General features: G+C 31.4%; 1 long non-coding RNA gene across 1 annotated transcript in view; it reads left to right on the forward strand.

Annotated features, from left to right (window-relative positions):
• LOC143045712 (uncharacterized) overlaps positions 1-18889 on the forward strand; it is a 155809-nt gene extending 136920 nt beyond the window's left edge. The window contains exon 2 of the long non-coding RNA XR_012969003.1: positions 18576-18889. This is a non-coding gene — a long non-coding RNA (uncharacterized LOC143045712). The remainder of the gene's footprint in view (positions 1-18575) is intronic.
• Positions 18890-24250: the final 5361 nt, after the last annotated feature.

Genomic DNA, 24250 nt, shown 5'->3' on the forward strand with positions numbered 1-24250 from the left:
GTCTAAGTTGATTAATTAATTAATTTTTTTTAAGTAATAGACATTTTAATTTTTAATAAAAAAAGAAGAATATTTACAACAAAATTCACACCTCATTAAAATTAATTTAAGGTAAGATGGATGATTTGTTGGAACAAAGTTAAACTGGTTTGGAGCAATGGGTACATTGACATTGGGCATAATCATGTAACATCGTCAGCAAAAATAGTTCTATGAAGCATCTGACAGTATGAAAATGCTGTATGGAATTCATTTATCACATTACTACATGACCTACACTACCTGGGTCAGGTTTATTTCATATTCTTTGGGGGAAAAAGGAGCAATTTAGTGATAAAATATAATTCAGACCTTAATGTTAGGTGTCAAAATCAAAACTTACCTTTCTACTTAAATAGCAATTGTTTACAGTTATCTCTTGAATCCAAGCAGGTGATACAAAGTTATGACAGGTATTTGAAACAAGATATGGATCATAATAGGAAAACAGATCATTCAAACTTGATTTCAGTGGGGGTATTATAAAATTTAATGAGAGCTTTTCAGTTATATATATGGCCTACATCTATGTCTTGATAAAACAATCTTATTCAATGAAATGAAAGTAAGTGTTAAAAGTCTTCATTTACCTCATTCAAAATGGATAGTAATAAGTACATTTAAGCTTCTTAGTCTATAAAATACAGGGGGTGTGAACTGTTTGCATGGTTTGTGTTCTGATTATAGGACTTTCACAAGTTTATCATGTCTATAGACTGAAAAGGCACCTTTTCTTGAAATTTCTTGAGTATTTATTAACGTAACCAGCTCTTTTCATGAATAAATAAAATTCAATCTGGCCAAATTTTACAGTTTCTAATTAGACTGCATGCAACTTACAGCTTAAGACTTTCGAGAAACATCACACTTAAACAAGACATGATACAAGACCTTTGTATTACATTTCTTATTTCAGGGCCTTTAATAGCTGACTATATGGTATGGGCTATGCTAATTGTTGAAGGTCATACGGTCCCCTATAGTTGTTCATTTCTGTTTCATTTAGAAACTTGTAAGAAGTTGTTGCATTTGCAACCATACCACATCTGCATATTTTTGTATTTACAAATACAGAATCTTGCCAGGTTAACTGTAATATTATTGTTATTGCAACAGTCCATTCTGTGTAGTATTTCTATTTGTATCCATCTGATGAGTTAAGCCTTTTTCAACTGATTTTCATAGTTCGTTCTCATGTTGTACTCTTACACCACTTTCCTAGGTTAGGGGAGGGGATGGGATCCAGCTAACATGTTAAACCCCCCATCACCCCCAAATTCTGTCTGTATGTGCCTGTCCCAAGTCAGGAGCCTGTTAAATTCAGTGGTTGTCGTTTGTTGATGTGTTACAAATTTGTTTTTTGTTCATTTTTTTGCATAAATTAGGCCGTTAGTTTTCTCGTTTGAATTGTTTTACAATTGTCATTTTGGGGCCTTTAAAAATAGCTGACTATGCAGTATGGGCTTTGCTCATTGTTGAAGGCCTCACAGTGACCTATAGTTGTTAATTTCTGTGTCATTTGGTCTCTTGTGAAAAGTTGTCTCATTGGCAATCATACCACATCTTCTTTTCTATAAGCATACACTGACAGCTCCTTGTAACTTACATTGTTAATTTGGTCAAAGTTAAAATCTTAATTATTTCCAGAGTATTGGCCTCATAATACATGTAGTTTAAAATCACTAACCATTGCCTTCCTAAAGCAAGGCAATAATGTGCTGACACTATTATTGTAACTTCATCTTTTAATGTTAAAGAACAAAAAGCAAAGGTCAATTTTAAAATCAAATTAATATTCAATGTAGCTATCAACTCACAGAACATACACATGCATAGAAAACTATCTTCTCTTTTTTAAAGCGAAAATATTTCATGGCTTTCTTTTATAAAATACATTTAGACACATAACTTATCAAATATTAATAAGATAAACCAATATTTTGTGATTTATTATTGTAAACTGTACCATTTAAGCAACTAAAAGACATTATAGTACACTTCATGTTTTTTTACACAAGAATATTGTAATTTTATCAAAACGCTGATTAAACAAAATCAATTGACATTCTTTACAGCAATGAGAAACAATAATCAATATTACAATTGCGTTATATAATTTGTCTAGTAACAAAGTCTTTATTTATATCTTTTGAAAAGTTCAAATTAAATTAAAGTAATCAATGAACAACTTAACAGAAGTGTTTTAGCATTAGTTTCTACCATTATTTTCATCTCTATTTTAGGTATTTATTGGAAAAACCAATGTATTTTGAGTTACTTAGTTTAAACAAGTTTTGGAAAATATTTCACAAAACAGTTTGAAAACATCTTCTTTATCAATAACCCAAAGCTCTGTAAAGAGAGCCAATGTCCTATTCAATTATTCCATGCAATATTATTCAGAATAATTTATAGGTATTTTGACAAACAATATGATATATTCCTATTTGATTTGTAAACTGGTAATGGGTATATATTTTTTTTTGCAATTTTATTACATACTGAAGATAAATTGAAGCTTGTGTAGTTAAAATATCATTGAGGCTGTTATTCATAAAATTGACACAAAAAAAAAGACATAAAAGACATAAATTGTTCACTAAAAATACATTTTTCCTCAATCCACAAAGTTTATACCCATGAACATTTTAAAAAGGGTAGACTTTATCTTGATGGATGATTGAATCAGGTGTCTTTATTTTTATCAAACTAAGGAGCATACATGTGCTGATTTCGGCCCTTCTGGTTTTTTTTCCAATAAATGTGTGCATTAATACACAAAATTCTAACAATTCTTTATTTATAATTTAGAGCCATAAGACTTTTGTTCATAATTTTTTTTAGAGAATATGAGTCAACCAGATCAAAAAGTTATTGCATGGAACAAGTGTTGAATTTTATTATTAGGCCTGAATTTATATTTCCTATAAATGTTGATGACTGTATGTTGACCTCTAGATGACTTTGGAGTTTTTTGTCAATATTACTATGTCATTGATGTTCATTCATGTTTAATTCTATTGTAGAAGCAATAATTAGCCTACACATTGTTTAAACCAGTTGAATTTACTTCAAAAAAAGAAGTTTTTGTACTTGCAGTTCAGACAACAGCTTGGTTAATTAAGGGAATAATTCTTTATTGTCTTTTCTATATGACATTTTTTCTTTTAAAAAATAAGAATCTATGATTAATTTATATTCATCCTTTGAACAACTGTTCTAACAACCAAATTGAATCTATCAGCAAGCTTCTATTATTTCAAACTAGCTTCCTAGTATCAGTGAATATAAGCCATAAATCTATCTGAGACATATCATTCTCCTAATCAATGTATTGAACACATATTACCACAAGAAATGTTTCCCTTGCTCCACAATACCGATAAACATGAATGAGGCTTCGTTAAATAAATGTAAAAATGTGATGGATGTCATTGACTAGTCACTGAGCCAACATAGAATGCTTAATGCAGGCTTAATAACTTGTAAGATTTGCTAAATTATTAATTAAAAACATTTCTCTTAATCATTGATTAAGTCATTTGTAAGTGGTCATGGAAAAAAAATCTATAACATGTACCATATTTTGATACTGGCATAAACAATATTGCTGTCTATAGAGGCCAAATGTAGTAAAGATTTCTCGTTTGAAATGTGTTAATGGGAAAATACACTAAATATAGCATATGATTTGACCATGTTTGGGAATTGAAATAAGGAATTTCTATCACGACACATGACATGCTAAAGGCACAACCAAATCATAATAGACATGCAGGCATGTTTTCTGAATGCAAATAACATTTTGATTTACTTACTGGTGTACATAGGAGCCCAAGGACAGAAGAAACCCAAAATTAGACAAATCAAGGAATCAAGATACAATGTGTATATTTATATGAACTTCAATGGAGGACAAGTTTCCATATGTAATGGTCATAATCTTCCAGGGAAAAATTTCAGATTAAATGAGCACTTACTTATATTTGAAATTGATATTCTCAGTATGCAAGTCTTATTAAAAAAAAAAGTACATTCTCAAGAATATTTTTCTTTACAAATAATCAAGTTAATTCTAATTACATTAATACATGCAGCTGTAAGTGTTAGATTGAAGGGTATAAAACAAGAACATGCTACAGAGTACAGACTTCTATTCACATGTTTTTGAAATAAAATACTGGCTTCTATCACCAATGAAAAAATATGTACTTTTCATTGGCAAAAATTTTATCCGATTGTATTTAATAAATCCGTATTTTTCCTAAGTTTACCAACCCACAGCTCTGAGTTAGTTCCCCTGCAAAATAATATGATCAGAACTGGGCTGCAGAACATCAGCTAGTACCCCCATATATTGACATGCATCCAGCCTGGTCATACTTCCATAACATGTTTGAAAGACAGATGGAGTCTTCAAACATAATTCTTAACAGAGGTGACAAAATATAAAATTTGAAAATTTCCTCACAGTGTTATAGCAATCATTACAACACTTTCAGAATTTTTAAATTAACATTTATTTCATTTAACTTCAATGTATATTGTTCTTGATTTAAATAAAATAGCAATTATTGACCATGAAGGTTTTATGAAAGGATTATCAGAAAAAGAAGACACCTGAACAATATTGATAACAAAAATTTCTGCTGTTTTAGCTAAGAGGATTTAAAAAAAATCTTGTCTGATTTTTTTCTGTCAGTTTCTTTCTATTTTCAGTAGAGTTTTGTTACACAGTCATTCCCAAGATCGCCATACACTAGGCAAAGACCAGTAAATTCATATGCATTTATTACTGGACCAAATGACTAGTAGTAGAAATTTTTTTTAATTTTGTCCCAATCATATGTTTAAATGTTCTTTAAGAAAAGAGTCTGGTCCAGTTAAATCTTAAGTATAACCCATGTGTATGATGCAGGATAACTTGGGTACCAATCGTCTCATTTTTTTTTTAAGGGGAAGATTTCTGAAGAAAAAAAGTTTGAAATAGAGGCCATTGTTAGACAACTGACAATTTAAGTGCATCAAGAATTGCTGGACAATTAAGAGTTTGAAAAACAAATGAAAAGTACAACATTATTAATTCAGAAGAATATAAATCATATAACATTTTCCAGTTTTTTTCTTGAAGTAAACTTATCACAAAGATCAATGTAAACCTGACTCAAGCCTTCAATAACTTATAAAGCCATGCCATAAATATATCTTCTCTAACGATATCTTCTGCAAACTATAACTTATATCTTTTTATTTATTTTTAACAACTCCACCATGATCAAACAGAAAGGTCTTGTTTAACATTTGACATTGCAATAAAAGGATGTATAACATCAGTAAATTGACATCAGGTACCCAAATAATATGCCAATAGCTTCATAAAATACCTTGTAAATTACACAGTTTGCTTGTATTTTGTGGTTAATCGATAGTAAATGCTGATTTACACTTATATAACCTATTAATAAGATATACCCAATCAATGCCTTGGTAATAGCTAAGTTTGTTCAGGATTGTTCGCATTTTTATAAGATCAATTTGTTCAGCAATACAATCAATGAGAGCCAATAATACCAGGAAATATCACGTCACACTCTTTGATTTCATCAGTCAATTTCCAATCATCAAATAAAAATACTACTTGTTTTTGGACATGACGTCTTTGGTGGATCCATATTAAGAGACCCGATTTTATGTATAGAAAGTGGATTAACCTTATCAAAATTTGTGCATGTAATATCGTTTATCTATAAACATGATAAATATGAGAAAGCAAAAGTGTATTTTCGTGTTTAATGGATTAAGAAGTCTTTTGTTCTTTTCTACGTATACATCCTCCACTTTTACATTTATTACACAACAATGCCAATGATATGAAATGAAATTCAAAACAGCTTCTATGCAGCTTTGCTGTATGCATATCGTGTTAATTCACTATTTGAACAATACTTTTTATTTTCATTTTGACAGATTATCAAATCAGCAAAAAAAGAATATTTCCAATATTTGCTTGCCTTTCTGATAACTGAACCTCCCTTATCAAGATTTATTTTGTATTAGTGTTCTACAAAAACAGGGGACTAAGGGCACAAGAAAAATAAAAGCTTGATAAATATGAACAAGACTTGTCTCTATCTTTCTATTCACTAAATAGCCTGACTGTATGTCTTGTCTTAAAAAAATAGGGAATTATTTCCTGTTTTAAGATTGAAATCATAATCATCTTGTCAATTCAAGTATATAAATGTCAATATTTACTAGTCATCTAGTCCCTTGTCTCAGGGAGGGATAAATAGTACATGATAGTAAAACACTCTGATTCAAACAAAAAATTTCTTTGTAGCTGACATTATTAGATGCAATTCAGATAGACAGTAATGAAATTTTTTTTTCAATTTCTCTACCCATATCATATTCATAAATGATGCTAGAGCAGAAATTTAAAGGGGTCTCATTGGAAAGGGGGTCTGATCCTGGATCCTGTTTATTGTTTTGTCAGAATCCTGTATCCCCCTTATCATTGTTATAATAACTCTTGAAATTTCATGTGTCCTGTCCATCTTTGTTTCCCACTTTTACTTGAATAATTTGACTTTCACGTGTCACACTTACAAAAAAATCTGCCAAACCCTTGATATTTTTAAGACGCCAATGAGACCCACATTAAAAAATCATTTCAGATCACTGATGTTAGGTGTGTCAGAGAATAAATGCATTTATATACATGCAATCATTCTAAACACTTAAAGTTTAGACTTTTTTAAAACAAATTAGTCAAACTACATGCATGTAGCCCAATACCAGATAACACTCTGTATAACCCTAGGCTTTGTTTAATGCATTATCTTGAAAGGTTCTTTACACATGAGGAAATTATTCAACTGCTGATAAGAGGGGACCGTTTCTTTATTCATGTGAAAGTGCTAAAAAAAATAACAACAGAATCCTAATAAAAGTAAACTCACCATTTGCAGTGACAAAGGCGAATATTACAGCAATGCTTAAAATAAAATATTTCAATATTCTGTATGTAATGATTTTTTTCTCCCTGTATAAAAATATATACACTTAATTCATACTGTATAAATGAACATTCTTTAAGGTTTATGTACCCTTCTGTAGCCATTTTTGTACGAATTTTTCAAACCTCAATTGTATCAAAACTAAAGATATAATAAATAATAGAGATAGGCCATTTAGTACATATTCCAAGGGGAAACTTGATGCAAAGCATTATTTTTTACTGTTCCATTGCATTTGATAGAAAAAGAGGACTTTGTGGCAAATAAATCAAGATTTTTATAGAAAATCCACAGCCTTTAATACAGAGATTTTTGTTATAAAATTTGAAACATAAATTACTCACTTGATTTTCTATGATGTGCTAGTGTTCATTTTTTACAAAAAGTTCTAAGTAACCTGTAAATTCCAAAACACCTGGTGCTGAGTCACTAAAGTCGAGCGCACCCTAAAAGGTGTACTTGATTTTGGCCATATTTATACTTGTCTTAACCAATAACTACATTTATAAACTTGTTTTAAGGAAATCAATGCTAGCACTGCATGCAATAATCCTATATCTATCAGTCATCAAATTGCCAAATATGAGAGTACAAGGATAAAGGCTGTGGATTTTCTATAAAAATCTTGATTTATTTGCCACAAAGTCCTCTTTTTCTATTAAATGCAATGGAACAGTAAAAAATAATGCTTTGCATCAAGTTTCCCCTTGGAATATGTACAATATGGCCTATCTCTATTATTCATTACATCTGTAGTTTTGATACAATTGAAGTTTGAAAAGTTCGTACAAAAATGGCTACAGAAGGGTACATAAACCTTAATGGAGATCAGTATAACAAAAGCTTTCAACGGAAGACAAGTAAATCCGGAAAATACTCATTACATATAACCACAAGTAGTTTAACACATGATTCACAGAACAGATTTCCTGATGTTATGATACATTGAAAAAAATTGCCTAATAGATTCATATAGTGTGTGAATTTTCCTATCGAAGGTCCATGGTTTTCTGAAGGCACTCCATCTTCCTCCATCAATAAAAACTGGCTGCCATGAAATAGCCAAAATGGGGTACTTAAAAGTGGCATTAAAAATACCAAAAACCAATCAAATCAGAGTGTGTAGGTGCTGAATGTATTTTTAGAGGTACTTGTACACTTCCCTAAATCTGCATAAATAATTACCTAGTGAACATTTAGCTAGTCTTAACTACAATCTAAGGTTGACTTTTTACTAAAATTTAGATGGCAAGATGAAGTGACTTAGGATTAAATATTTCCATTTTTTTTCATTTTCTTTTAAAACTCAGGAAATCTACCCTTAGATAATTCAATGGGTATGTTTATATCTCAAGACTTTTGAGAAAAATTTGTTGAAATCCACTCCTATTATTATATATTTTATATTTGACAAATTAATTCATTACGGATTCCTATTTGCAGTTTTTACCACATAATCTTGCATTATGAGATAAAAACAAAGAAAATTTCAATAAACTAGAGGCTCTAAATAGCCTATGTCGCTCACCTTGGTCTATGTGAATATTAAACAAAGGAAGCAGATGGATTCATGACAAAATTGTGTTTTGGTGATGGTGATGTGTTTGTACATCTTACTTTACTAAACAGTCTTGCTGCTTACAATTATCTCTATCTACATGTATAATGAACTTGGCCCAGTAGTTTCAGTGGAAAATGTTAATAAAAAGGAGTAGGTTCAGTAAGACCCCTTTTTGGCCCCAAAATATAGCAGTTTTACAAAATTGTTAAAATGTAAACCTTTAGTTATTTATTGGACAGTAGAATGCTTCTGCTACATAAATATGGGCTGTTTTTGACAATACAATGCACATATATCCGGTACTAGCACCATTAAGTCATGCTAAATTACTGAAATCCTCATAATTCTAGCATTTTAGTTAAATTTTAGACAGTTTTTGTGTAAAACGAAAGTGGCCGCATTCGTGTTCATCCTTAATATTGAAATGTAAGTTGTATTTTATGATAATACATAACATATATAAAGGTTGAGGATGAACACGGATGCGGCCACTTTCATTTTTACCAAAAACCATCTGAAAAGTGACATTTTTCAGCATATTAGGTAGATTTTTCATATTTGAGCTTGAATCGGATCGTTTTTAATGACTAAATCTGTTTAAATCTTTCACATAAACTAATTAATTCAAATAAAATAGACACTTTAAGTGTTTAAAAAGTGGTCAAAATCTTTCGTCAGATGAACCTGAAATTTGAGGCCAAAATCGGTCCTTATCGGACCTACTCCTTTAAAAATTTTATTAAAATTGTTAAAAATTGACTATAAAGGACAATAACTCATTAGGGGGTCAATTGACCATTTCGGTCATGTTGACTTATTTGTAAATCTTACTTTGCTGAACATTATTGCTGTTTACAGTTTATCTCTATCTATACATTTGTAATAATATTCAAGATAATAACCAAAAACAGCAAAATTTCCTTAAAATTACCAATTCAGGGGCAGCAACCAAACAACCGGTTGTCCGATTCATCTGAAAATTTCAGGGCAGATAGATCTTGACCTGATAAACAATTTTACACCATGCCAGATTTGCTCTAAATGCTTTGGTTTTTGAGTTATAAGCCAAAAACTGCATTTTACCCCTATGTTCTATTTTTAGCCTTGGCGGTCACCGAACACATTATTTAAACTAGATACCCCAAAGATGATTGTGGCCAAGTTTGGATTAATTTGGCCCAGTAGTTTCAGAGGAGAAGATTTTTGTAAAAGATAACTAAGATTTACAAAAAATGGTTAAAAATTGACTATAAAGAACAATAACTCCTTAGGGGGTGAATTGACCATTTCGGTCATGTTGACTTATTTGTAAATCTTACTTTGCTGAATATTATTGCTGTGTACAGTTTATCTCTATCTATAATAATATTCAAGATAATAACCGAAAACAGCAAAATTTCCTTAAAATTACCAATTTAGGGGCAGCAATCCAACAACGGGTTGTCTGATTCATCTGAAAATTTCAGGGCAGATAGATCTTGACCTGATAAACAATTTTACCTCGTGTCAGATTTGCTCTAAATGCTTTGGTTTTTGAGTTATAAGCCAAAAACTGCATTTCACCCCTATGTTCTATTTTTAGCCATGGCGGCCATCTTGGTTGGTTGGCCGGGTCACCGGACACATTTTTTAAACTAGATACCCCAATGATGATTGTGGCCAAGTTTAGTTTAATTTGGCCAAGTAGTTTCAGAGGAGAAAATTTTTGTAAAAGTTAACGACGACGGACCCAAAGTGATGGGAAAAGCTCACTTGGCCCAGGTGAGCTAAAAAAAATTAACATTCTGACTAAAAATTATTGACCAAAATAAAATATCTAGATCTGTAAATAAAGAAAATTTAAAATGGCAACATGTAAACTATGTAAAACATTAAAAGTAAAAGTACCATATCTGAAGGATCAGTGCGAAATAATCTCCAAGAAAATAAGATATGCCAATTTTTGCAATGCTTACACAGCTTACCAACCATCATTGACTTATGACATGTATGATAAGTGGTTCCACTTAAACTGACCTAATCACAAACATAAACATGTAAACTGTGCAAGATCCAATGTCAATGAACCATGACTGAATGTTCAAGTTCCATGGAAATGAGATATACATGCAAATTCTAATATTCTGCATACCAAACATCATTGGGGGGGGGCAAGGGGGGTCCCCATAACAGCAAAACAGTGAATTGATTTGGTGAAAAACAGATAACAAGGAATTGAAAAGGGACAATAACAGATAACAGTAAATGAAATATGAAAATAAATCTGTCCAGGACGAATCCAGTAGATGACTCGTAGATCTAAGTATATATAACCTGTGGTATGGACCTAGAAAATTGTAATTAGTGTAAACAAGACGTTGTTTCGGCCGTTGAGGCAGTTCTGCCTTGGTTGATTTTTTTCCCGTAACTTGTACAATAAGTTATAGTATGGATGTTGAATTTTTCTGAACGAAATTACTAGTTTCTGTTTTTGATATACGGATATTTTTAATCTAAGGCACTTGAGGGATCAATTTTTAATGATTTAGTTTTTTTTTATTTAATTTTTGAAAGTAGTGCAGCCAGTGACACTTTATTATCAATTTCATTTTTAGATTTTTTATTTCTGAAAAGCAATAGTATGAAATTCAAAACAGTGTAGCTGTGGCCATTGATTGACCCATCAAAATCATCCATTGACTGGGACAATTTAGGTGAACGTTTGTCTGTAACAACCACTGTTCATGACGTACCTACGATAGACATTTAAACTGTGGGGTCAACAAAGGTTTCTTAACGCCTTTAATTATAAAATAATTCGAAAAATTAATCAGGAATAACCTTTGTGTTTTGATTTATATAATTGATATAAATCAAAATATCGTGTTATTTCTGATTAATTTTTCGAATTACTTTATTTAGGTGTTGAGAACCTTTGGTGACCCCATAGTTTAAGTGTCTTTAAAAAGTACATAGTGAGCATTGGTCGTTACATACAAACGTTCACCTAAATTGTCCCAGTCAATGAATGATTTTAATGTGTCAATCAATGGCCACAGCTACACTGTTTTGAATTTCATACTATATATACATTTGTACTTTACAAGTAATAAAAAAAACATTGATGCACAATAAATTTTTTTTATTTAATGACCTCATGATAAAACTTACTTATAAAATACAAAAATACCCAGATCAGTGGAGACAGGACATGTAACTGACACACACATGCCAGTTATGGTTATTCTGATAATAGAAATTGACTCAAGTGACAATTCTGATAGTAAAATAGAAATTGGACCTAGTGAAAATTTGGATGACACCAAGTGAAACACCAATCATGCATCTTATGTGAAATTATAGAATATGGAAAATTTGGATACAGCATTGTAGAAGCTGTAGGATTTTTAAAAGGGTATTTGTCGAAAAATTAAACTGAAGACACATCTTTATTTGCATCAATGGTTTCTGAGCTTCAATTTTCGCCATGTGAAGCAGTTAAAAAGCTTTTAAAAATATGGTGGTCAGGGTTCTCTTTCATTTAAATGAAAAGAGAGGGAGTAGCACTTATAATATAAATGCTAAAAGAAAAAGATGTTGTATAATTCCCAAAGCCATAATTCAAACCCATACCACTTAGTAATGTAAAACAATTCAAAGGAGAAAACTAACTGCCTGATTTATCCACAAAATAGTGAACGAGAAACTTAGTAACACAGTAACAAACTACAACCACTGAATCCAGGCTCCTGACTTGGAAATAGGCACATACAGAATGTAACTGCGTCAACTTAAGCATGGTAGTTGGTGTCCAATCCTCCCCTAATCAGGGACATAGGTGTAATAGTACAGCATAAAGATTATTATGTGGTCATTGAATAAAAAAAAATCTATAGAGTGTACCAATGCTTTTTTTATAACAAAATCCATACTATAAGTTATTGTACAAGTAATAAGTGAATTATAATTTGTACAAAATGCTACATGTTCACAGATAACGGAATTTATTACAAAGGATAATAATAATATAAACTGGAATGGTCCTGGATCCAATTGATTTTAATATGTTTGTGTGATGTATGTTACTGAAATTCTTCTGCAAATACAGGGCCACCCGATATTACCAGTAAAAAGACCCCAATAGATATACATTGTAAGAAGATGTGGTAAGCGTGCCAATGAGACTATTATCCATTCAATTATCTTCAATTTCTACGGAAGATTGGCTGTCAAAATGCTAACATTCCAATTTTCAATAACAGTTAACAGCAAATAGATTCTCACAATAACAGATAACAAAATAGATAATAGTCCTATAACAGCTAACAAAGAATAAGACAATAACAGCTAACAGTAAATACATTTTCAGAATAACAGATAACAAAGAATTAAAATGCCCCATAACAGCATAACAGTTAAACCCCTTGCCCCCCCCTATCATTGACTTATCGTAAGTGGACCCCCTTAACCTGACCTTATCAAGAGCATTAACATGCAAACTGTGCAAGATCCAACATCAATAAACCATAACTGAATGTTCTAGCCATGTTCATGATGGAAATGAGATATATTCAAATTATTTTACAACTGCATACCAAACATCATTGATTTATCATAAGTGGTTCCTCTTAAACTGACCTAATCTGTGACAAAAGTTAACATGTAAACTGCAAACATCCAATGTCAATGAACCATGACTGAATGTTCAAGTTCCATGGAAATGAGATATATGCAAATTCTGATATATTCTACATACCAAACATCAATGACTAATCATAAGTGGACCCCCTTAAACTGACCAAATCTTTAAACTATATAAAATTTCCAAAGTCAATAAACCATGACCAAGGGGGTGGCCACATATATATCACCATAGAATAGAGATGAACTTATACTTATACAACTACTGTCCAAATATCAATAACTCATCTTTAGTGGATATCCTCAAACTGATCTCATCACAAGCTTTAACGTGTCTATAATGTAAACTATGCAAGAGTTTCAAAGTCAATAGACCATGACTGCATAGGGTTGGTGACAAATTATTTCCATATACCGTACATGTATGAGATATGAGAAATGCTGATATTACAAGGTAACAACACACCATTTGTCATTGACTTATCATTAATGGTTCCCCTCGAACTAACCTAATCAACTTTAACAATTAAACTAAGAAATAAACCAAGACTGAGGAGTAGTTTCAATAACTTCCAATGCTACATTTTGTACATCAACTGCCAACCAAATATCCTTTACTTCACGTTACTTTCCATTAGCGGTTCCCATTTAAATTGATAAATTTTAACAAATGTTGATGCTGAAACAAAAGTGAGCACAACTAAGTCTTGGCTTTGCAACTCCATCAAGGTGAGACAATCATATAACGTTACAGCACCTTTGTGAAAACTGTCATCAAGACGAGATAATTATATGTAAACCACACAGCACCTTTGAGAAACATGTAACTTGTAAGAGATGATTTATTATTACCAATCAAATAATCTGACAAAAATTTTGCAGTTCAAACATATGAAAATTAATAATTTCCATTTTTATTAATCAATTTTTAGAAGAAGCTAAACCAGAAAATCTCTTATATGACATATGGAGATCATCCATTTGTTATTCTCTTTTACAGTAGCCAGAGAGATGACCATGAGATTTATTGTCTGTGTGCGTGAACAATAATCATTAATTATCAGATACTTCAAATAAGATTGAAATCTACCTGAAAGAAATTTTCTTCAGATTTCTTTCTGTATTAAGTATTGTCATGCACGGTTGGAATTTATCTACCAAGATTACATACCAGTCAAAATGTCAAATGGAAGGTTTTGAAACAAGAAAAGAAGAAGCAGTGTAGTACAACCTATCAAAGTATGTACCCCAAGTCTTCATTAGATATTGAAGGAAATTCCATGTTATATAAAAATTCAAAGTGCTGTTGAAAAGGAAACAATTGCCTAGCCGACCTGAAAATAACCAACAAGGTACAAGTTACAACTCAACATTATAAAGTTCTAGCTATTAAAATATCAAATCATTCCTAAATACAGAAGCTAAAGAGGGGTTGCACCCTGGGAGTTCTGTTTTCTCAGTTGTGAAATTACACTATCAATTTCAAATGAGGTCTTGTATGTGTAGAAAGTGTAGGTAATTCAAAATAACTATCATCTCAATTTATCTTGAATTTCTGGAAACAATAACATGATAAAAGGTCAAATAACTTGAAATATAAAAAAAAAATACTTTTGATTGTTCAACCTAGACATTTTGAAATACACTTATTAAATTTTCATTCAAATATATATTTTAATACTTAATCCACTCATTAATGATAAATTTTATATTTAAAAAGCACTCAATATCATAATGATCCTTTAACATACTAGGTTGTAAAACAAATAAATAATCAGAAAAGATCAATTTATTCTAGCATTAATTACACTTACAATGGTCTTATATTTCTGTACTAAATATCAAAACAATGATCATTAATCATATCAGGTAAAATGAACAGGTGCGGAGGTCCTTGGCTCTTAAATGAAAACCCCATATAGTGCTATAAATTGTCAATAAAGTAATTCTATAAAAACAATAAAGGTCCAGTCAAAATACTCCCATGTAAACATGTAATTCATGATCATTATATCTTTATTGGTCGCATTAATTTGATAATAACCCTCTAAAGGGCAATTTATATACATATGGTAACATGTTAGCATAAAAATAGACAAAGACATCTGAAATTCTAAATCTGCCATAGAATCAGCAAAAGATAGGGCTATGTTGCTCTATAATGTAAATTAAAGATGATATGGAAAGCAAAAAGTCAAACATGTTCAAAAGTTGCAAAGGAAATTTTAGAACCAAAAAATGTGACATCATATATATGCAATTTACGATTAAACATATTCTATCAAAGATGAATAATGATTTAAATATGATATTTTCAGTTCACACATTTTAAACATATAAATTTCAAACCATGTATACACTTGTATCAAGTAACATACCTAGACTTTTCCTTACAAACAGTTGCCCAGGTGATTCATAGCCGTGTTTGTTTTTTCTTTTCAAAGTTAGTCATGTTATTAAACTAATTATATAAATATTCTGCTCACAACTTTTTTGGAATGAGTACTCACTTCAAGTTCAAAGTATAATAACCAACCCCACCCTGTCAGGTCAAAATCTACTCAGTAACAAAATATAGATTTGAGCTTCAAGGATCCATCATTGTATTTATGATTTAACCCTGGAGCCGTATGATATCCCCCTTACTCTCACACAACGCACACTTCACCTTAAAGTAGTCTGCTTCTTGCTTAAGAATGCCCTTCATCAATTTACTTACTGCTTAAAAGCATTCAATTCTTATATTTGTATATAATAATTATTTGTATCAAAATAGAATAATCATTTAAATAATCAATATCATTTATATAATTTGAATAGATCATGTAGATATATTGTACTTATCATTTATATATTGATTGTGGCATGTGGTACAAAGCTTTCATCAATTTTTATACAATAAAAAATGTTGTGATATCGCAACATGACCATTGCATTTGCCAATAAAAAACAAGGAAAAAAATAAAATGTAAAGTGTAAACACACATTCAGAATTGACCTTTAACATGTGTAATATACTTGCTGCCTTGCATGGGTTGAGGGGAAGGGTTGTGCTCTTAAGTTTGCAGATTCATCCAGACAGATGTTTTTCATAAAGGAGATACATAAATGTAGGCTTAAGTAAAGAATAGTCATATATAGTTTATGCTGAAAGCAGTACTCTGTTAATTATCTAAACACACTTTTGAGCATGTATTATGTATAGATAATAAATCTTTACATACATTTTATGTACCAAGCAATCATGATTTTCAGCATTTTTTTCTTTTATTAAAGCTGGGACAACAATACACATGTACAAGTATAAAATAAATATATGTATATATATATATATATATATATATATATATATATATATATATATATAATAAACAAATTTAAATTCGCTAACTACATTTATATATATATATGCACCATGTCCACTTGTATTTTTGTCCATCTGATGTGTTAAGCCTTTTTCAACTGATTTTTATAGTTAGTTGTTATGTTGTACTGTTATACCACTGTCCCAGGTTAGGGAGGGTTGGGATCCCGCTAACATGTTTAACCCCGCCACATTATTTATGTATTTGCCTATCCCAAGTCAGGAGCCAGTAATTCAGTGGTTGTCGTTTGTTTATGTGTTACATTTTTTTTTTTTTTTTTCATAAATAAGGCCGTTAGTTTTCTTGTTTGAATTGTTTTACATTGTCTTATTGGGGCCTTTTATAGCTGACTATGCGGTATGGGCTTTGCTCATTGTTGAAGGCCGTACGGTGACCTACAGTTGTTAATTTCTGTGTCATTTTGGTCTTTTGTGGATAGTTGTCTCATTGGTAATCATACCACATCTTCTTTTTTATAAGACTTGTTCAAAGTTACCAACATCATCAAACATTGTCACCTGAACCTTTTATAATATTATAATTCAAACTGTTATAATGAATTATGTATTTGGTACCAATGATGAAGTTGAACTATAACCCTAACTTAGTCTGTAGAGCATAGGAGTAATCTTCTTTTGTTGTGAAGCTGTTACACTCTCTTAAATGCTTTTTTTACACTTAGATACACATACAGTACAAACTGTACATCACTGAATGTAGGAGAAAAAAGATTCAGACTGTACATATGCACTTTTAAATTCTCTGTGATTGAAATCTGATTATTGGCATTAAGCATTTAAGAGTGTTGTGTCTTTTGACAATGTTTGCATTTTCTTTACAGTTCACATGATTATACATTGTTTCAGTTTCAAAAAAAGAAAACAAGGTATTGCTGAAGAAGGATATAGCAGAATAGCAGTCTTGTGTGCAGTATAGATGTACATATATATAGGTTGATTTTCTAGGCACTTTATATATACACATGTATATATAGGACTTTACAGTTTTTGACAGGTGTCTTTTTGAACTTAAAATGAGACATAAGGCTACATACTGGATATTAAGGAAGTGCCACCAAATAAATACAAAAGATTTCTGGATATGTGTCAATGTGCTTTTAATTTATCAAAACTATGTTCAATAAAACAATGTTCAAATATGTTAAACAATGTATAAGGAGCAATGGCACATAGACAAAACAAATTATCCTGATATTACACACACAAATGACACGATTTGCAAATGTAAAATTTTGCAAGTACATTTGTGCATGTACAATGGAATAAACAGCTGCGCCATGAGCGCATGATACGCCCGACGTCTTGTGTGGAAGTTTTATGCAATAATCATCAATAGTTTCTGAGAAAGTTTTAAGCAATAACCATTTATTGTTTTTGAGACACGGCGGCACATGTGAAACCCTGTTTTTTTTTCACAAAAAACTAAATATCACTAAAATAAAATTTTGAATCAAACCAAAAAGTACACAGATCTTTAGATTAATACAACAAAGAAGTGTGTACAGTTTCAAGCAATAATCATTAATTGTTTTTGAGATACAGCGCGATATGTAAAAAAACATCCCCTTTTTTCACAAAATACTCAATAACTCAAAAATAAAATTTTGAATCATCACCAAAAAGTATACAGATGTTTAGATTAAAATAACAAAGAAGTGTGTCAAGTTTTAAGCAATAATCATGAATTGTTTTTGAGATATGGCGCAACATGTCAAAATTTTATTAAAATAAACATGATAAAAATAGTTTTTTTTGTAACCTGCAATTTCTGTATGGGGGTCCCTGTCTGGATATACATTTTGTCAATTATCATGATTAGTCTTGGAAGAAACAATAGCTCTTTCTTATTGTAACCTTTTGAAATTAATATAGCCAGTGTCAGGTGTATAACCTTCAAAAAGTCGGCCTTCTTTTACTTAAGGGGTCCCAAAATTTTTGGATTTTACTTTAGGCCGAGAAAAAAAAGATCCGTGTTTCCGGTAACCCGACCGACCCTGTTTTTTAGCCCCGACCCTAACTTTTTTATTGGATCTTCCAAAAAAAAAAAAAAAAAAATTTATCAACCGACCCTGTTTTTGACACAGGCTTCTGATAGATGACATAATATTTTTTCTCTCTTGCTTCCTCTTGCATAGAAAGCCAGTAAAACATTTTATTAATGTCAAAAGGTATTCCAAATAGGTTAAAATCCAAGAAATTTGCACAGCAGGTGCTTCAAAAACATTGCAAATGGCACACTTCCGGTTTTTGAAACTAATTACGGATCCGGACTTGGAAAAAACATGATAATTTTCCGGATTTCATTTACGATGTCAAAAAAAAAAAAAAAAAAAAAAAAAGAATTCCGACCTACCGACCCTATTTTTCAAAATGATGTTACCGGAAACACATATCTTTTTTTTTTAGGCCTTAGGGGTCCCAGTCTATAAAAGTATGTTTTTTGTAATAATATAAAAGATTTAGTTCCCTACTTGTTCTAAATGTATTTAATTTTCCATCCTCATATTATCATGATTATTTATTTGATTTTTATCCTGCAGATATTGAGTCAAACTTTAAAAAATACATAATTTTGTTGTTTTTTCATTGGGCCACAACCTAATTTATGTAAAAATAATTTAATTGGGACCCTAAAGTAAAAGAGTGCTATAATGCCTTCTTTTACTTTCGGGGTCCCACAATGCAACATACATAAAAATAATTTAATTAGGACCCCTAAAGTAAAAGAGTGCTATAATGCCATCATTTAATTCAGGGGTCCCACAACCTATATATACAAGCCAAAGCCCAAGCCCAAAAAACATATATATCGCATATAAAGATAATTTAACAGGGTCTCCTAAAGTAAAAGAGTGCTATAATGCCTTCTTTTACTTTAGGGGTCCCACAACCTATATACAAGCCGAAACCATATAAACAACCAATATAACAGACATATACAAGCCAATATCATATAAACAATCAATACAACAGAATATATATAACATTACAATTACAAAATGTATTTAAATACACTCTATATTGTGGGACCCTCCATTTTTAACAGTAATGTTGGGACCCCTAAATTAAAGGAAGGCCAAAAAGTCAAAATGAAAGTAGGGTATTTAGAGGCCATTATCTTTGTAACAGTAATCACTTATCACCATATACAGGGATCATAACACGCATTTATAAGGTTCTCCCCAACCTGATTAAATCATGTGGTTGAAACTGGGCCTTATCTTATCAGCCTAAAATTTTGTGCGTTTTGATAAATCTTCCACAGGTTATGAAGATACACAATATTGTCTTATTGAAACAGCAACTTGAACTTGTCAATAGAAAGGAAATTTCGGCCGGAAATTTAACCACATTGTCATGTAATGTACGTGAAAAAAAATAACTTCAAAAATATTATGGTGATAAAATATATCCTTTAAATCCAGGAATATTCTTGAAAGTCATTTCAAATAACTAATTTTCTGTCTAATTAAAGATGCAAAATAAGTCTATGTCTTCTCATTAAAAACAACATCATAGTTGACTTTGTTATCTTCTTAAAACATATTTTTAATATCTATTTGAATCCTCCAAAGCTGCATATTATGATTGACCTAGGTTGGGCTTACCTTACTGAAGACTTGTAATTTATTTCGATGAATGATTTCCATATTTTTGTGGCCTCCATTCAAATGCGGAAGTGAGCCGTCTGCTGTGAGACCGCTTACATCAATAAAAAAGGCGCGTTTAAAATGCGAACAAAATCGGAGAAAAGACGAGTTTCCGAAATAAAAGTTTACCTTTTGGACGGCCACCATGAGTACTTTTGACCAACCATTGTTTAACCGTATTGATTCTTGAGTATTGGGATTTATCTTTTAAAATTTGATAGTGGAAATAAAATATTCCATGGCTTATACAACACACAGAGTTCAATATCAGAGAAGTGGGACTTCATAAAATCAGGACTCAAGAATATCCAGGATAAAAACGTACCATCCGAAATGTCATCAACAAGATTCCACCATCCTTGGATAAATGGTACAATAAAAAGTATCATACGAAGGAAATTGAAAGCTTTTAAAAAAGCTCAAACAACAAAATCAACTTAAGACCTTAAGAGATACAAAACTGTACAAAAAAGAGCCCACAACAAGAATGTAAGAAAGCTTATTCTACATACATCCACGACATCATAAGTCCAGAACAGAAATACAATTCTAAAAAGTTTTTGAGCTTCATACAGAATAAAAGATGCGAAGATGGAGGAGTGGCACCACTTAGAAACACAGACGGCTTCACATACATGGATAACAAAATTGACTGAAGGCAAATATACCCAACAATCAGTTCTCTTGAGTATTTAACAGCAATGAAGACAAGAATTCCATAAAGAAAACGAAAATGAACCCGTACCCACACATGGAAAACATTACTATTGAGGAAAACGGAATACACAAAGTACTGTCAAATCTTAACAAACATAAAGCATCAGGGCCAGATGAAATCTCTACAAGATTATTAAAATCAATAGCTACTGAAATATCAACAATACTTACCACCTTTTTTTCAAGCCTCGGTCGACCAAGGCACATTACCAACTGATTGTAAAAACGCAAATGTGGTACCGATATTTAAAAAAGGGGATCGTAGTCAAGCATCAAACTATCGACCTGTCTCGCTAACTGCAATATCATGTAAACTATTAGAGCATATCATCTGTACCAATATCAAAAGGCTCAAAATTAATAAGCCCAGGTGGTCGTGTGGTCTAGCGGGACGGCGACAGTGCAGGCGATTTGGTGTCACGAGATCTCACGGTAGCATGGGTTCGAATCCTGGCGAGGGAAGAACAAAAAATTTGCGAAAGCAAATTTACAGATCTAACATTGTTGGGTTGATGTTTAAGACGAGTTATATATATATGGTAGCATGGGTTCGAATCCAGGCGAGGGAAGAACAAAAAATTTGCGAAAGCAAATTTACAGATCTAACATTGTTGGGTTGATGTTTAAGACGAGTTATATATATTCGAACCCATGCTACTGAGATATCGTGACACCAAATCGCCTGCACTGTAGCCGTCCCGCTATAAACGAGTCTAAATTGAAAACTACGTTCAAACCTATGATTGCGTTGGATAAAAACCGCAATTTTTATACGTGTGCATGTAAAACAAATTTCGTTGTAGAAGGGTCTAAATACAGCACAAACAACAGTTTCCAAAAGACCAAAAAAGTGAAGAAGTATATTTAAGCAAAACGCATTTGACTAACAGATCGAACAACTGATGTTCTTTAACCCTGCTGACTGCCATTGGCGATTGCCAAATAAAATTGATCACAAGATGTAAAAAAATGGATCTTAATATAAATTTAATACTAAACAGAAAACAATTAACTTGTGGCCACGATGTTATGCCACAAACATAAGGTGTTAATACTTTTTTGTACACCAGATCCGGATTTCGACAATAAATGTCTCTTCTGTGATGTTAGGGATCGAAACGGTATTTGGAAGGCCATATAAAATGTACCCTCATTTTTAGATAGACTCTTGAATTTTAAGTGTCAATATAGGATGAACGGATTATATAAACCGGAGGGAAAATATGATACAAGCCCAAACGAAAAAATATAAACGAGTCTAAATTGAAAACTACATTCAAACCTATGATTGCGTTGAATAAAAACCGCAATTTCTATACGTGTGCATGTAAAACAAATTTCGTTGTAGAAGGGTCTAAATACAGCACAAACAACATTTTCCAAAAGACCAAAAAAGTGAAGAAGTATATTTAAGCAAAACGCATTTGACTAACAGGTCGAACAACTGATGTTCTTTAACCCTACAGACTGCCATTGGCGATTGCCAAATAAAATTGATCACAAGATGTAACAAAATGAATCTTAATATAAATTTAATACTAAACAGAAAACAATTAACTTGTGGCCACGATGTTATGCCACAAACATAAGGTGTTAATACTTTTTTGTACACCAGATCCGGATTTCGACAATAAATGTATCTTCAGTGATGTTAGGGATCGAAACGGTATTTGGACGGCCATATAAAATGTACCCTCATTGTTAGATAGACTCTTGAATTTTAAGTGTCAATCAGTATAGGATCAACGGATCATATAAACCGGAGGGAAAATATGATACAAGCCCAAACGAAAAAATATAAACAGTTTCCAAAAGACCAATAAAGTGAAGAAGTATATTTAAACAAAACGCATTTGACGAACAGGTCGAACAACTGATGTTCTTTAACATACAACTCGTCTAAACATCAACCAAACAATGTTCTTTCGCAAATTTTTTGTTCTTCCCTCGCCGGAATTCGAACCCCGGAAAATATATGTTAGTGGAATCAGAGACATATAATTGTATTATATGTCTCTGGTGGAATTATTGGAATATAAGATTAGCTATTTTTGTGCTTTGTGTAAATATGATGAGTCAATCTTTTTTAACTGCTTATTATGTTTTCTATGGCAAGCCGTTCTCGTCAAAACTGTGTTTAAAACATTTTTCGAAAATTTTACACACTGAGAATTTAAAAAAAAACACACTGAGATTAAAAAAACCTAAAAACACACACTGAGAATAAGAAATTACACACTGAGGATAAGAAATTACACACTGAGATTTCATAAAGACGCACTGAGATTACGAAAAATGAAAATTACACACTGAGAATTGAAAATTACACACTGAGATTTCAAAAAGACTCACTGAGATGAAATAAACTGAAAAACACACACTGAGAATTTGAAATTACACACTGAGATTTGTGCGCACTTTTTATGCGCTCATAACTAATTAGCATACGTAATCTTAATCTATTACAAGCTTAAAACAACTAGGGGACATAACTCGTTAGTCCTTCAATCTGGTGCCAAATGTTTTATAAAATACATTAGCAATACAACGTTCGAGACTAATAGAACAAGAAAAATACCCACTTACTCTCATTACAAAATATAACCAGAGACATGTATTATATGTCTCTGATATAACCAAATGTTGAAAACTTTATTAAAATTATTAGAAATCATTGGAACAATCCACAAACAAGACAAACAATGCAATGACACAATGACATGTTCACCCAAGTGTCTTTTATAACATATAAACGTATCAACAAAAATATAAAAGATTACCTTGCGAAATCAGGGTACGTAACAGTTGAGAGACTTTGAAAAAGGACCTATGCTTAAACAGTTTTAAGCAAACAATCCCGATACATCGTTAGCAATAATATTAATCTGAATTATATTGACAAATAACTTATGAATATGAGTTAGCAAAAAACGATGTTAAGTCTTGAAATTTATTATGAACGTTGGTTGAAGGAACGGCATCTCATTATAATGACAAGAGTTCTAGAGACCGAGGTATTAATCTATTGAATTATTCATCTCATGAATATTCATTAGTAATTTGCATATTAATCTCAATGTGTATTTTTGAAATCTCAGTGTGTAATTAACAATTCTCAGTGTGTCGTTTTAAAATCTCAGTGTATAATTTCGATTTCTCAGTGTGTTTTTTTAGGTTTTTAAATCTCATTGTGTAATTTTTTTTCGAAAAAAGGGTTTACACATAGTGTTGACGAGAACGGCTTGCCATAGTTAAGCTC

The sequence above is a fragment of the Mytilus galloprovincialis genome, chromosome 9 (genome assembly GCF_965363235.1).
Source record: "Mytilus galloprovincialis chromosome 9, xbMytGall1.hap1.1, whole genome shotgun sequence".
NCBI lineage: Eukaryota > Metazoa > Mollusca > Bivalvia > Mytilida > Mytilidae > Mytilus > Mytilus galloprovincialis.